General features: G+C 40.4%; 1 protein-coding gene across 2 annotated transcripts in view; it reads right to left on the reverse strand.

The window, feature by feature from the left end:
- rnf220b (ring finger protein 220b) overlaps nt 1-13,445 on the reverse strand; it is a 51,442-nt gene that overhangs the window by 21,093 nt on the left and 16,904 nt on the right. The gene's annotated exons all lie outside the window — the stretch shown is intronic.

The following is a 13,445-nucleotide window of genomic DNA, read 5'->3' on the forward strand; positions in this document are numbered from 1 at the left end:
TACAGGATGTTACCATACGTTGTTATGATGAAGAACAGTCCGAGAACATGGTGTAAGGCCTCATACCTAGCCAAGGATTATCACCTCATACCATGTTCACTTACCAGCACTGACCAGTTAAAGACCTCATTGGTGGTTGCAGAGCAAAATCACACAGAGAGACGAAGCATTGCCAGAAGATTGCATTTATCTTGTGTGTGTGTTTGTGTGTGAATTACATGTGTCTGTGCTGAGTCTTTACTAACAAGGAAGCTGTTGGTCTTAGCTCCTAGTGGTGTTTTTTTGTTAAATTTCACATTAGTTCGTAAAGATCATCTCGTGCTTTGACCCATTTAACAAAATCACCACATTCACTATATAGGTTACACCACACACAAATAAAATCCTCTGTGTAGCTCAGTGAGGTCATTGGGAAATGTTTTTAATAGGTCTCTTACTTTGAATGAACTGTAACTGTAAGTTGCTATTGTTACATTTGATTATAAGCAGAGCAGTCATTTAGAACACTGATTATAATGACAGCAATCCTGTGTGCTCAACCCTATAAACTGTGTGGGAGCTCAGTGGTCAAGGCACTGGGTTACTTATCAGAAGGTTGGTGATTGAAGCGCCGGTATCACCAAGCTACCACTAGAGGGCCCTTAACCCTCTGTGCTCCAGGGGTGCTGGGACAATACTAAAGAAATTAAACTTGGATATAATTTTTACAGTAATCAGTGTGCAGCTTGTACAGTAGTATAGATTTTCTGTCCTCTAAAAATAACTCAACATACAGTAGACAACATAAATACACAGCTGCACATTGACTACTCTAAAATATATCCAAAATGCATTTTTATATTATTGTTCCTTAAAAATGACATACTACCGTGTTGCTGAATTGTAAGGGGTGTACTCACTTTTGTGAGATACTGTGATATACTGAGTACACCCCTCACATTTCAGCTGCCCCTCTGGGGCCCTTGAACATGGCCCTTAAACCTTACGTCTAAGCTCAGCTTCCAAGCAAGCTGTGAGATGTGAAGAAAGAACTTTACTGTGCTGTAATGTATATGTGACAAATAAAGGCTATTCTGTTCTCTCTTTCTCTCTTTATATCTATCTATCTATCTATCTATCTATCTATCTATCTATCTATCTATCTATCTATCTATCTATCTATCTATCTATCTTCTATCTATCTAAAGAGCTAATGAGTGTTCAAATGAAATCAGCAATGAAACAAGGCCTGAGATTCCCAGCTGTCATTTTTTCCGATGCCCTTTCCGAGCTCCTGATGATCCGGGTCAGGTGTGTTAGATTAGTGTTAAAGCCGAACTCTTTAATAGAACGTCTGCACACCATTTTTTTCACAATATGAGAGCATTCTTGAGTTTTATAGCTCAGTGTTGGATCATTTTAAAAACTGAAAAAGAGAAGAACATGCCTGGTTGGAAGCGTTTGTGGAGGAGTCTAGTATTTTCCTGATGTAAGCTGCAAATAAATTGAGGTATATAATAATAATAAGAATAATAATAATAATAATAATGATGATGATGAAAGCTTTTTGAATTATTTCTGATTAGACTGGGGAGAAAATTGGGCAAGTAAGAATTTTGTATTTAATTATTTTTTAAAGATGTACTAGTATATATTTTTTAAACAATTTTCAAAAAAAAATAAAAACCTCAGCAAATTGAGAGAACATGACATATAGAATAAAAATAATACATAAGAAAAATACAAAATATTCCCCCTCATTTTTTTCTTTTTGTTTCTTTTTTGTTGAATCAACTAATAATGTGACACAGAAAACAGGACAAACACCAAGTTGAGCTCAGTGTTTATTATAATGGCTGCTGTGTGAATGTGTGTGTGTGTGTGTGTGTGTGTGTGTGTGTGTGTGTGTGTGTGTGTGTTCAGGTTAAAGTCCTTCAGTGGGTTAAACAAGAGAGAGGCGTTCAGTCAGAAACGCTGTTTTAATTTACACCGCATCTCCTGAAAGTGTGAAAGCGTTACGAGGCGAGTCGCCTCCATACGCCGCCGGCTCACAGATCGAGCGAATCTATTAACCAAATAAAACCCTGTCAGCACCTCGACAGGCATCAGCACAACGCCAGGAGAAAACCAGAGGACGAGAGAGTGAGTATGTCCCCCTCATCTGCCCCCCACGACCCCCTCACTCTTACCCCCATCGCCTAGGCCTCACTAACAAGCCGGCAAATGAAGCCAAATTGATGCGAATAAAACATGTGCTGTGGACGGCGCAGCATCCCGGCCCTCGTGCCCTTGAGAAAGTGACAGCCACATCGGGTTCCTTCCTAAATCAATTCACATTGAAGCGTTGCCTCCTTGTCTGTTTTTTCCCTTTCAGCACTGGAATCTCTCACCTGGAACCGAATCTTATAAACAGGCGTAAATAATAACGCGAGAGAAACAAAGCGGAGATAAGAGGAATTCCATCAGATTCTCCAACGATTACTGATTACGGCTTTCCTGCAAGTCATATTACTTTTGTAAAAAAAAGAACAAAGAAATTGAGAATTTTCAAGATAAAATCTCAAAGATGATTTTTTGAACGATCGATTGGTTTGTTCAGCCGCAACCGAAATTCCAACCTACGCATTCCGGTTTTTACATTTAATCTGATATTAAAAACAAATACAAACTGTTTCTATTCAGTTGAATTTCTAAAAATAAGACTCCACCAACAGCTGGGTCTGAAATTCAAATAGTAATACAATTTATTAATACAAATATAATAATAATTATAAAATGAAATAAAATGTTACTAAAGAACAGTACTGTATTCATAAAATAGCATTTTTGAGGTGGCGTCTGTTTATCGCAGGTTTTTCGTTTGTCACGGGCAGATTTGGAACGTAACCACCGTGATAAACGAGGGATTACTGTATTCTAAAACCAAATTATTTCTGTAAATCTTCTTCAGAACACTGTTAATTCTTTAAATAAAAATAAAATGAAATGAAGTAAATCGAAATAAATGGCAGCTTCACGGAGCTCGGTTCGACTCGGGCCATGAGCTGACCTTTTCTAAAAGCCAGAGCTTCATCCAGACATTACTAGAAGATGTCAAAAAGCAGAAAGGACACGCCTGAAACGTCATATTCTTTTACAAACACACAGACGGGTAAACACACACATTACACACAGCCTGACGGATCGATTGCCCCGATTAAGGTCGGCTGCTTCGGGTGTAATATCGTTAAATCACAACAACAAAGTGGCAAAAGGCAAATGTGGACCTGGTCATCCGTGTCGAATCCGTGTTCCAACACGATGCTTGCATTTTCCTAAACCGTATACCGTATCTGGAGGCCTGGTGTGTTCTGCATACGATTTCTTGTATACACTCAGAAAGAAGGTTTTGTACCAAGCAGTAATTTATTCTCTCTTTAAGCCACACACACCTTTCAAATGGTCAGTGTTTATCTTTCACCTGTAAATGTGGCTTTATCCAATATACCCCATGTCCCTCCTCTGCACATGTCCAAACCATTTCAATCTTGCCTCTCTCACTTTGTCCCAAAAAAAAACGTCCTACGTGCAACCAAATCTGAGGTAACAAAGGTGAGTACACCCTCCACCTCACATTTCAGCAACCATTGTAGTCTATCTTCTCAAGGGACAACACTAAAAATGAAATTTGGATATATTTTAGAGTAGTCATTGTGCGTCTTGTATATCAGTACAGATTTACTGTCCTCTAAAAAATAACTAAACATACAGTCATTACTGTCAAAAAAGCTGGCAACAAATGCGAGGGCACCCTAAGTAATAACAGCTGTATGTCGAGTAACCATGCAAAGCCACATCTCCTAATAATGTTCATGTTTTTGTCTACATGATAGACAAATCATGTATTAGAGCAGTTCAAATTTGGTGCTTTACGTTCTGTTCTCTCATACTGACCACTGGATGTTTAACATGGCACCTCATGGCAAAGACTCGCTGAGGATTTGAGAATTAGAACTGTTGCTCTCCACAAAGATGGCCGAGGGTATAAGAAAATCGGTAACACCCTGAAACTGAGTCACAGCACAGTGGCCAGGGTCATGCAGAGTTTTTTCAAAACGGGTTCCAGTTGGAACCGGCCTCACAAAGGCCCATTAAAGAATCTGAGTTCTTGTGCATCAGGTTTAGAAGTTCCCTTCACAGTTCAGTTTGCAGGGCTGTCGTCTCAGAAGGAAGCCTCTTCTGAAGCTGGCTCACAAACAGATTGCTGAAGACAACATGTACAAGAGCATAAAATATTGGAACCATGTCCTGTGGTCTAATAAGTCTAAGACTCTTTGGCTCAGATAGTGTACAGCATGTGTGGTAACTCCCTGATGAGGAGAACCAAGAAAATTGTGTCTTGCCTACAGTCAAGCATGTTGGTGAAAGCATCATGGTTTGGGGCTGCATGAGGGCTGCTGGTGGTGGGGAACTGCGGTTCATTGATGGAAACATGGATTCCAACATTTAATGTGACAATTTGAAGCAGAACATGACGCCCACATTTCAGAAACTGGCCAGAGCGGCAGTTTTCCAACATAATAACGACCCAAACACACCACCAACATGACATCTGCCTTGCTAAGTTGACGTTAATGGAGTTGACAAGTATGTCTCCAAACCTGAACCCTGTTGACCACCTGTCGGGCATCTTCAAGCGGAAGGTGGAGAAACAATAAACAAATGCAGCAAGCAAGCAAGCAAGAAAGCAAGCAATAAAGAAAGAAAGTCTGTAAAGGGTTTTTTGCTTCCTGCCAGTCTTTCTAAGAAGTGCCTCCTCTACACCTGCCTTGTCTCCCCTCGTTTCCTCCTCGTTTGGAATGATGTCTGGTTCATATTTAAGACATCAAATACTACGTTTTAACACAAGCAGATTTTTTCATCGTTTTTTAAATATGGTGAGGTGGAGGAGAGAGAGAAGGAGGGGTGGATTGGGGTACATAAGGCCGCTGCGAGACGTTTTTATTGGAGAAAATAATGGGCCATTGAGGGAGCCGCTTTAATGGGCAACATAATAGGCAATGTAGTAACACATCTGCTGCAAGAGGCCTTTTCCTCCTTTTTTTCTGTTTTTCTTTTTCATTCTTTCATTCTATAATCAACTCAGCACGTTCAGCCTTTCCAACATCCCACACGTCCACACACCACCGGTACACACTTACGCATTAGACGTTTAAGGAAACTCTAATGATCATTCATTTAATATGGGGCATAATAAAAGAAAACATCAGGCAAGAACCAGAGCCAGCGTGCGTGTGTGTGTGTGTGTGTGTGTGTGTGTGTGTGTGTGTGTGTGTGTTAAATTTGAAATCACAACACACTCACTGCCTCATATTAAAATGCCAATCAGAGATTGTTTGTGTTTGTTTTCTTTCATTGTCAGAATTAAACTTACAGTAGAAAGCAAGCAAGCAAACACACACACACACACACACACACACACACACACACACACACACTGGGGCTAATGACTTACTTTGTAAAACCTCATAAGTAGCCATATCAATTGTTTTTTTTTCTACCAAATTGTTTTGTTTTGTGTTTTTTTTTTAACACATTAATTTGATACACACATGTATACACACACATACACACACTCTCAGTGATGAGAGACACGCTGATATCCCTTCGGCTATAAAAGTCTCGATAAAGTTGAAGGATGGATGTGTGAGTGATAAAGCCACAGCACTCATCACAATCACACCCTGGAGAAGGGTCTCAACCTCGGAGCCGCCTGTAACGAAGTGGCATGGACCTGATCACCAAACCACATAGGATTAACTACAGACCTGCAGCACTTACATTTTATATATAAAATATTTATTTATTTATTTATTTATTGTTTTTTCTTTTTATAAGAATTGGGACACCTGACTTTTTCAGACTGTTATCACAAAGTTGGAGGCACACATTTGTATAAGACGCCTTTGGATGCAGCAGCCTTTTATTTTCTCTTCACTTGAACAAGGAGACCCAAACCTGTTCCAGCATGACAATGCTCCTGTGCACAAAAGCCGTATGCTTTACATTGGTTGGAGTGAAAGATCTCCTGCTATAGAGCCTTATTGAACACCTTTGGTCAAAATGTGTTTAATCATTTTCTATTACACCTCTTCTGACAGTAGCACTTGTTTAAAGGTGATGTGGTCATTGTGATACAGTACCATTTCCATTGCAAATAGATGTATAATTATCATTTAAGGAAGCAGTCTCCAGTGTCAGATCTCCAGTGGCATCTTCAGGATAGAGGAGTTTATGCTTCTTTTTGGTGGCATGACAATGTCCTTGAGCGAGAGAAGGAAAGAGAGCCTGGAGAAGGAAGTGAGTGTTGATAGCTGCCATAATGTAAGTGTAAACACCATGTAATGTAACAATAAATGAGGTGACTAAGTGAAAGTGGGGAAATGAGTGAATGAATATTATGAGGTGCTTGTAGCAGGTGGAGATTTTCAGAAATTAGTATATATGAGATAAAGGGAATCTTGATCTACTAGGCAGGACATGCTGCTATAGAAAAAAAATACTGTAACAGTGTCTCTGCTTCGTCACATAGCTCCGTCATTGATTCTTTTCCTAGAAGGACACAACTTATGAAGTTTTTTCTGATGACAAATGTTTTTTTTGTTTAGTTTTTTTAATGAAAAATGAATAAGACTCTCGATCTTTTGTAAATAATTTCCCATTAATAATAATTATACTAATTACACCATGCTCTATTTCTCTGCAAATTAGCAAAACTTGATTTTGTTGAAAACGATTTATTTTGGAGTAAGATTTTCTGTACTAATGGAAGGAAAGAAAAGAAATAAATCATTCCCCAAATGTGCAGGGAAGTGTGCAGTGAGAGCAGTATGTCTGCAGTGATGTGCGGTGATGACCTCACTACCGCAGCTACGGCATGAAGCACACCGTGTCGTAAACTCCTTTCTGAACCCGCTCTCAGCATTGCTCTCATGCCGTGAAACTCTCACGCCGTCTCCCTGAGACTCATCGGGAAGTTACAGCTCTGTGAATTCAGACACGTCAAATAAACCGAGAGCGACAAACAGACAGACAGAGTGCAGCTTTAAGAGACACCCACGAGACACAGAGACAACTTCATGTCCACACTCTCTCTGAATTTAGTGTGTGTGTGTGTGTGTGTGTGTGTGTGTGTGTGTGTGTGTGTGTGTGTGTGTGTGTGTGTGTGTGTGTGACAGGAGAGTGAATTCCAGGTTCAATGTATCAAAGTTCCATTTGAGGCAAATCAAGATTCAGGTCAATACACAGTAGTTTAGTTTAGCATTGCACTGAGACACGCACACACACACACACACACACACACACACACACACACACACACACACACACACACACACACACACACACACACACACACACAAACATGCACTGACTGACTGATTCTTTTTAGACATAAAGGCCATGCCCCCTTCATGTGTTACTGACAGCCATAAAAACCTCACCCCTTCAGTGTTAATTACAGATATGAAGGCAACACCCCCTTCAGTGTTAATGAAAAAATAGGAAGGCCACACCTTCTACCCTAAAACTAACAGATATAAAAGCCACAACCCCTTCAGTGTTTATGGCAGCCATAAAAGACACACCCCCTTCAGTGTTAATGAGCAAATAGGAGGGGCACACCATCTACCCTGAGACTAACAGATATAAAAGCCACACCCTTACAGTGTTAATGACAGATAAAAAAAAGGACACGCCTTCTTTACTGCTACTGACAGCCAAAAAAACGGGCCATCTTCATGACATTTAAGCCACGCCTCCTTTACTTTTACTGAAAGATACAAAGGTCACACCTCCTTCATGATATAAAAGGCTACGCCTCCTTCACTACTACTAACAGATATAAAGGTAACACCTTCTTCAGTGTTACTGACAGATATATAGGACACACCTTCTTTCCCGAAACACACATAAAAGCCACACCCCCTCCACTGTAAGTGACAGCCATAAAGTCCACACCCCCTTCGGTTGAGTTCAGACAGATATGAAAGCCACACCCCCTTCACTGTTAATGATAGATATAAAGGACATGTTATTGGCATCCATTAAAAATAATATATATACCCCATTGGCCCCTCTTTGTCTAGATTAGATTCTTGGTCAAAAATAAACAATTAGACCATTGTGCTTACAGAGCACCACAAACCCCCACACACACATATATCACCATCATGCTGCACTACAACAACAGACACAAAGCGCTCTGGTGGATAGTTTTGACCCGGTAATGTCTTACCCGGGTCCTGCTACTGCAGACAGGAAGTGAGCACTTAATAAACATGCCATAATGATGGAGATGAAAGAGGGTGAGTGTGTGATTGAACACACCTGTAGGAGAGCCATTAACTGCTGACTGATGTTTCTGCACTGTGTGTGTGAGATCCTGGTGGAGTTTAAACACACACACACACACACACACACACACACACACACACACACACACACACACACACACGGTCGCAAGGAGGTGAGTGTATTTATCTGGCAAGTGTGCTGAGGGAAGCACAGTGGTGGATTTTCTCATTTTATTGGCCACCGGGGTAGAACAGGAACACGCTTATTCAGAGGCAGCCAACAAGACTGAGGCTAACTAAACACACACACACACACACACACACACACACACACACACACACACACACACACACAAATATGAAGAGAGATAGATGGAAAGAGACAGAAAGGAACAGACAGATATAAAAAGAGAGAGATAGAGGAAGATGGGAAGACAAAAACACTGAGAAAAAACACAGAGAAAGAAAACACATACACACTCTCACACACACCCACAGAAAAAGGGAGACACACACAAAAAGACAGAGAGACAGACAGACAGATAGAGAGAAAGAGAGAGACAGATAGAGAGAGAGAGAGAGAGAGAGAGAGAGAGAGAGAGAGAGAGAGAGAGAGAGACACTAAGTACCACAGAGAAACAGAGAGACAGAAAAACAGAGAGAGACACACACAAAGAGAAAGTCAGAGTGAGGAACACAGACAGAAAAACAGACAGAGACACACATAACAAACAAAGTAACAAACAATGAAAGACAGTGAAACAGACAGAGAGACAAACAAAGAAAAACAGAGACACAGTGACAGATAAGTAATAGAAAATAAGAATAAAGACATGGGCATCAGGTAAATAATGAAGATGAGGATGATGATTATATTATTATTATATTTCCTTAATTCTATACAAGAACACACACACACACACACACACACACACACACACACACACACACACACACACACAGAGCGAGTTGAGCAGCCGGGATTATTTACGGAACGTTTTTCGCGCTGGGTCTCACGGCCCCGAGAGCTGAGCATGGGGAGCGAGTCGGGATTTTTCACGACTGAGTAAAAACACAAACACACCTTAATAAATGACGATCATCTGACCTCATTTAATACACACTCTACATCGACCTGCTGTGGGCCACCCAGATACTCACACACACTCACACACCTAAAATAAATAAGCTAAATTTTAAAAATGTAACTCAAACAAAAGTCCAAAATAGAAACCTAAAATATTGTAGACACCTGATGATAAGATTCTTATGTGTTTTTTTAACATTTCACATTTATTCCCTGTTTATTGTTATAATAAACTCCAATCTTCTAGGAAGATGCTCCACTAGATTTTGGAGTGTTAGTAAGTAAAGTGAGGTACTAATGTAGCTGAGATGAGGAAACCTGGGGTACAGTCAGCGTTCACATTCATCCCAGAGGTCTTCAGTAGGGTTGAGGTCAGAGCTCTGTAGCAAGCCATTTAAGACATTCACTCCAACCCATGTTAAGTATAGCTTGCTTTGTGCACAGGGGCATTGTCATGATGGAACAGGTTTGGGTTTTCAAGTTCAAGCAAATATGGCTCCAACTTTGTGTGTAACATTGTGGAGAAGAATAGCATATGGTAGAATACTTTTGTCCATATAGTGTCCATTGATATATATATATATATATATATATATATATATATATATATATATATATATAAAATTAATTTCAGCATGGTAGGAAATGTGTGTGTGTGTGTATATATATATATATTTTTTTTTTTTTTTTTTTGTTTGCTTTTTTTTTTGGCCAATTAAAACTTTTACTTTGAAGTATTTTTAAATAAATCTTTAATTTGACCTTCTTGTTATTTTCTTTACTATAAGTAAATAACACACACACACACACACACACACATACACACATATAAACACATGTGCGGGAGCTCCTGCGGTACAAAAAAACATGACTTAATTCGTAAGCAGCATCTATGTAGAACAATGTTCGTTCCTGTGGTTTTGTACTTCGACAGGAATCTCAGAGCAAATAAACTCCACAGGGAAAAAAATCATCGTTAGCAAAGAATTTAAACACCGTTATGTTACAAAGTGCTACTGTGGGAACCGTAACTGGCAGCGGCCCACCTGAATGTTTTGTCGCTTCACTGTCATGTGAGAAATACGAGCTGAGACACGCCATACAACAGGAGACGATTTAAACCCTGTCGCTGTGCTTCGTCCCACTGCTACACTGAGCGCAATGACACGCCAGCTCCGTTCAGCTCATTAACCAGCTAAAGGCTAATCAGACAGCTAAAGGCTAAACGTTGCTGTGAGGGAAGTAAGGGTGCCAAAAATTTCCCACCACAGAAGATACCACACAAACTAGCTGCAGCGTTTGCCAGGTCTCTGTGTGATGTCATAAACAATACAACACGCGCCATGTTTCACTCTGAGCAATTTTATTGTAAAGAATGTGAGAGAGAGAGTGTGTGTGTGTGTGTGAGAGAGAGAGAGAGAGAGAGAGAGAGAGAGAGAGAGAGAGAGAGAGAGAGAGTGGTAGAGCATGAGAGACTGAGAGAAAGAGCAAAAGCAATGGAGAATGAGAGAGAGCAATAAAGAATGAAAGAGGAGAGACAGCAAATGAGAGAGAGTGATAAAGCAAGACCAAAGTGATAGAGCGAGTAAGACTGATCGAGCAAGAAAATGGCAAAAGTGGCAAAGTAAAAGACAGTGAGAGAGAAGGGCAGAGTGAAAGCGTGTAAGAAAGTGACAGACCAAGAGAGTGATAAAGCATGGGAAAGTGATAGAGCATGAGAAAGTAGGAAAGTAAGAGAGTGATAAAAGGGACAGAGCTAGTGAGAAATAGAATGAGAAAGTGATAGAGTGAGAGAGTGATAGAAAGTGAGAGGGGGACAGAGCAAAGAGAGTGACAAAGCAAGAGAGTGAGAGAGAGTGATGGGGTGAAAGAGAGTCGCAGTGCAAAAGAGTGAAAGAGTGACAAAGCGAGAGAGAATAATAGAGTGAGAGAGTGAGGGAGTAACAGTGAGAGAAAGTGATCAGAAAGAGTGACAGAATAAGAGAAAGAAAGAGTGACAGAGTGACAAAGCGAGAGAGAATAATAGAGTGAGAGAGTAAGGGAGTAACAGTAAGAGAAAGTGATAGAGCGAGAAAGAGTGACAGAATAAGAGAGAGTAATAGAGTAAGAGTGACAGAGCGAGAGTGACAGATTGATAGAGCGCACGAGAGAGTAATAGAATTGAGAGCGTGGGTACATACTGAGTATATAGAACAGATTGTGTATAAGATTGTGCCAGTGATCAGATCAGAAGACGTTCATCACTTGATCCTGCTGTCATTTACAAAAACCAGGCATAGCATTATTACATTATAACATTATGACCAGTGAGTGAATAACACTGATTATATCTTCATCATGGCACTTGTTAGTGGGTGGGATATAACGGGCAGCAAGTAAAAATCTTTTCCTCAAAGTTGATGTGTTAGAAGCAGGAGAAATGGGCGTGCGTAGGGATTTAAATGAGTTTGACAAGGGCCAAAATGTGCTGGCTAGACGACTGGCTCAGAGTATCTCCGAAACTGCAGCTCTTGTGGGCTGTTCCTGGTCTGCAATGGTCAGTATTTATCAAAAGTGATCCAAGTAAGGAACAGTGGTGAACCAGCGACAGGGTCATGGACAGCCAGGGCTCATTATTGCCCATAGGGAGCGAAGGCTGGTTCGTGTATTTTAATCCAACAGATAAGCTCCTCTATCTCAAATTGCTAAAGAGGTTAATGCTGTTAATATTGTCAGGTCAGGACTGTTTTGGACCAAAACAATATTTGGCAGGTGGTCATAATGTTATGCCTGATCAGTGAATCTCTCACTAACAATCCAGTGTTCTTACAGGAATTCTCTCGGGAGTTCAATACACACAGCTTCTCCTTCATTACTTTTATATTTCACATCAAAAATGACAAGTCTTTCTGTCTATCCATCTGCAATTCTGTTCCACAGCTGAACGTACACATGAGAGAAAAGAAGAGCGATAGATAGTAAAAGAAAACAGAGGCAAAAAAGATGTGCTTCTTTCATACAGCTAATGTTAGCATAGCAACCCGGAGCCCGAATGCACTGAAGGTTGTAGTGCTGAAGCTTTAAATGCTGTAGTACTCAATGTTAAAGTCTGTGCTGAAGGAAGTGCTGAGGGCTGTAGTGCTGAAAGTTAAAGGCTGTAGTGCTGAAGGTTTGAATGCTGTAGTGCTGAAGGTGTAAAGACTGTAGTGCTGAACGTTGAAGGCGGTAGCAGTCTGTGGCTCTGCAATTAGCTGAGTCATAACAAGCAGGAGATTTAACGCTGCGGTGCTTGTGTGGTCTCCAGGGACAATTAGCATCATTAGCATGCTGATTAGCGCATGCACACGAAGAGGATCCCATTCAGATGAAGTACTTGCTCTCTCTCTGTGTGTGTGTGTGTGTGTGTGTGTGTGTGTGTGTGTGTGTGTGTGTGTGTGTGTGTATGTGTGTGTGTGTGTATGTGATGTTTTTACGTGCAGCTCTGCGTCTTGCGCTGATGTACAGCTCCTCGTTAGCGCCGTAATAAAGAACACAGAGACACATAAAAGGTTATATACTGCTGGAGTGCTGTTATTCCACCAATTAGCACAGTGCTGATTTACCACCGGGACGTGCTACAGTTCCCACCGGGGCTCCACACACACACACACACACACAGCTACAGACCTCAGCTCTGTAAAACTCCACACTCTGATCCTCTGAACAATAAACCTGGATTCAAAGAAGTTTTCAAAACAGTGTCACATGCTTCATAAAAACTCTTTTATTCTTTTACATTAAACTTTCAGAAAAAGGAAAATGGTGTTAATGTGATTTATAAAACAGATCACATAAAATCACCAACTCCTTAAAAGCCTTGTTCTTATATTTATTATATTCTAGATCATTCTACATTATTCTCCATCATCCTGCTCCATTCTATACACTATTTCAAACCATCTTACAACATTTCTTACTATTCTACACTATTTTACACTGTCCTACACCACTCTACACCATCCTAAACCATTCTACACCATTCTTAACCATTCCACACTATTCCACACCATTCTAAACCATTGTACACT

The sequence above is a fragment of the Silurus meridionalis genome, chromosome 17, assembly GCF_014805685.1.
Source record: "Silurus meridionalis isolate SWU-2019-XX chromosome 17, ASM1480568v1, whole genome shotgun sequence".
NCBI lineage: Eukaryota > Metazoa > Chordata > Actinopteri > Siluriformes > Siluridae > Silurus > Silurus meridionalis.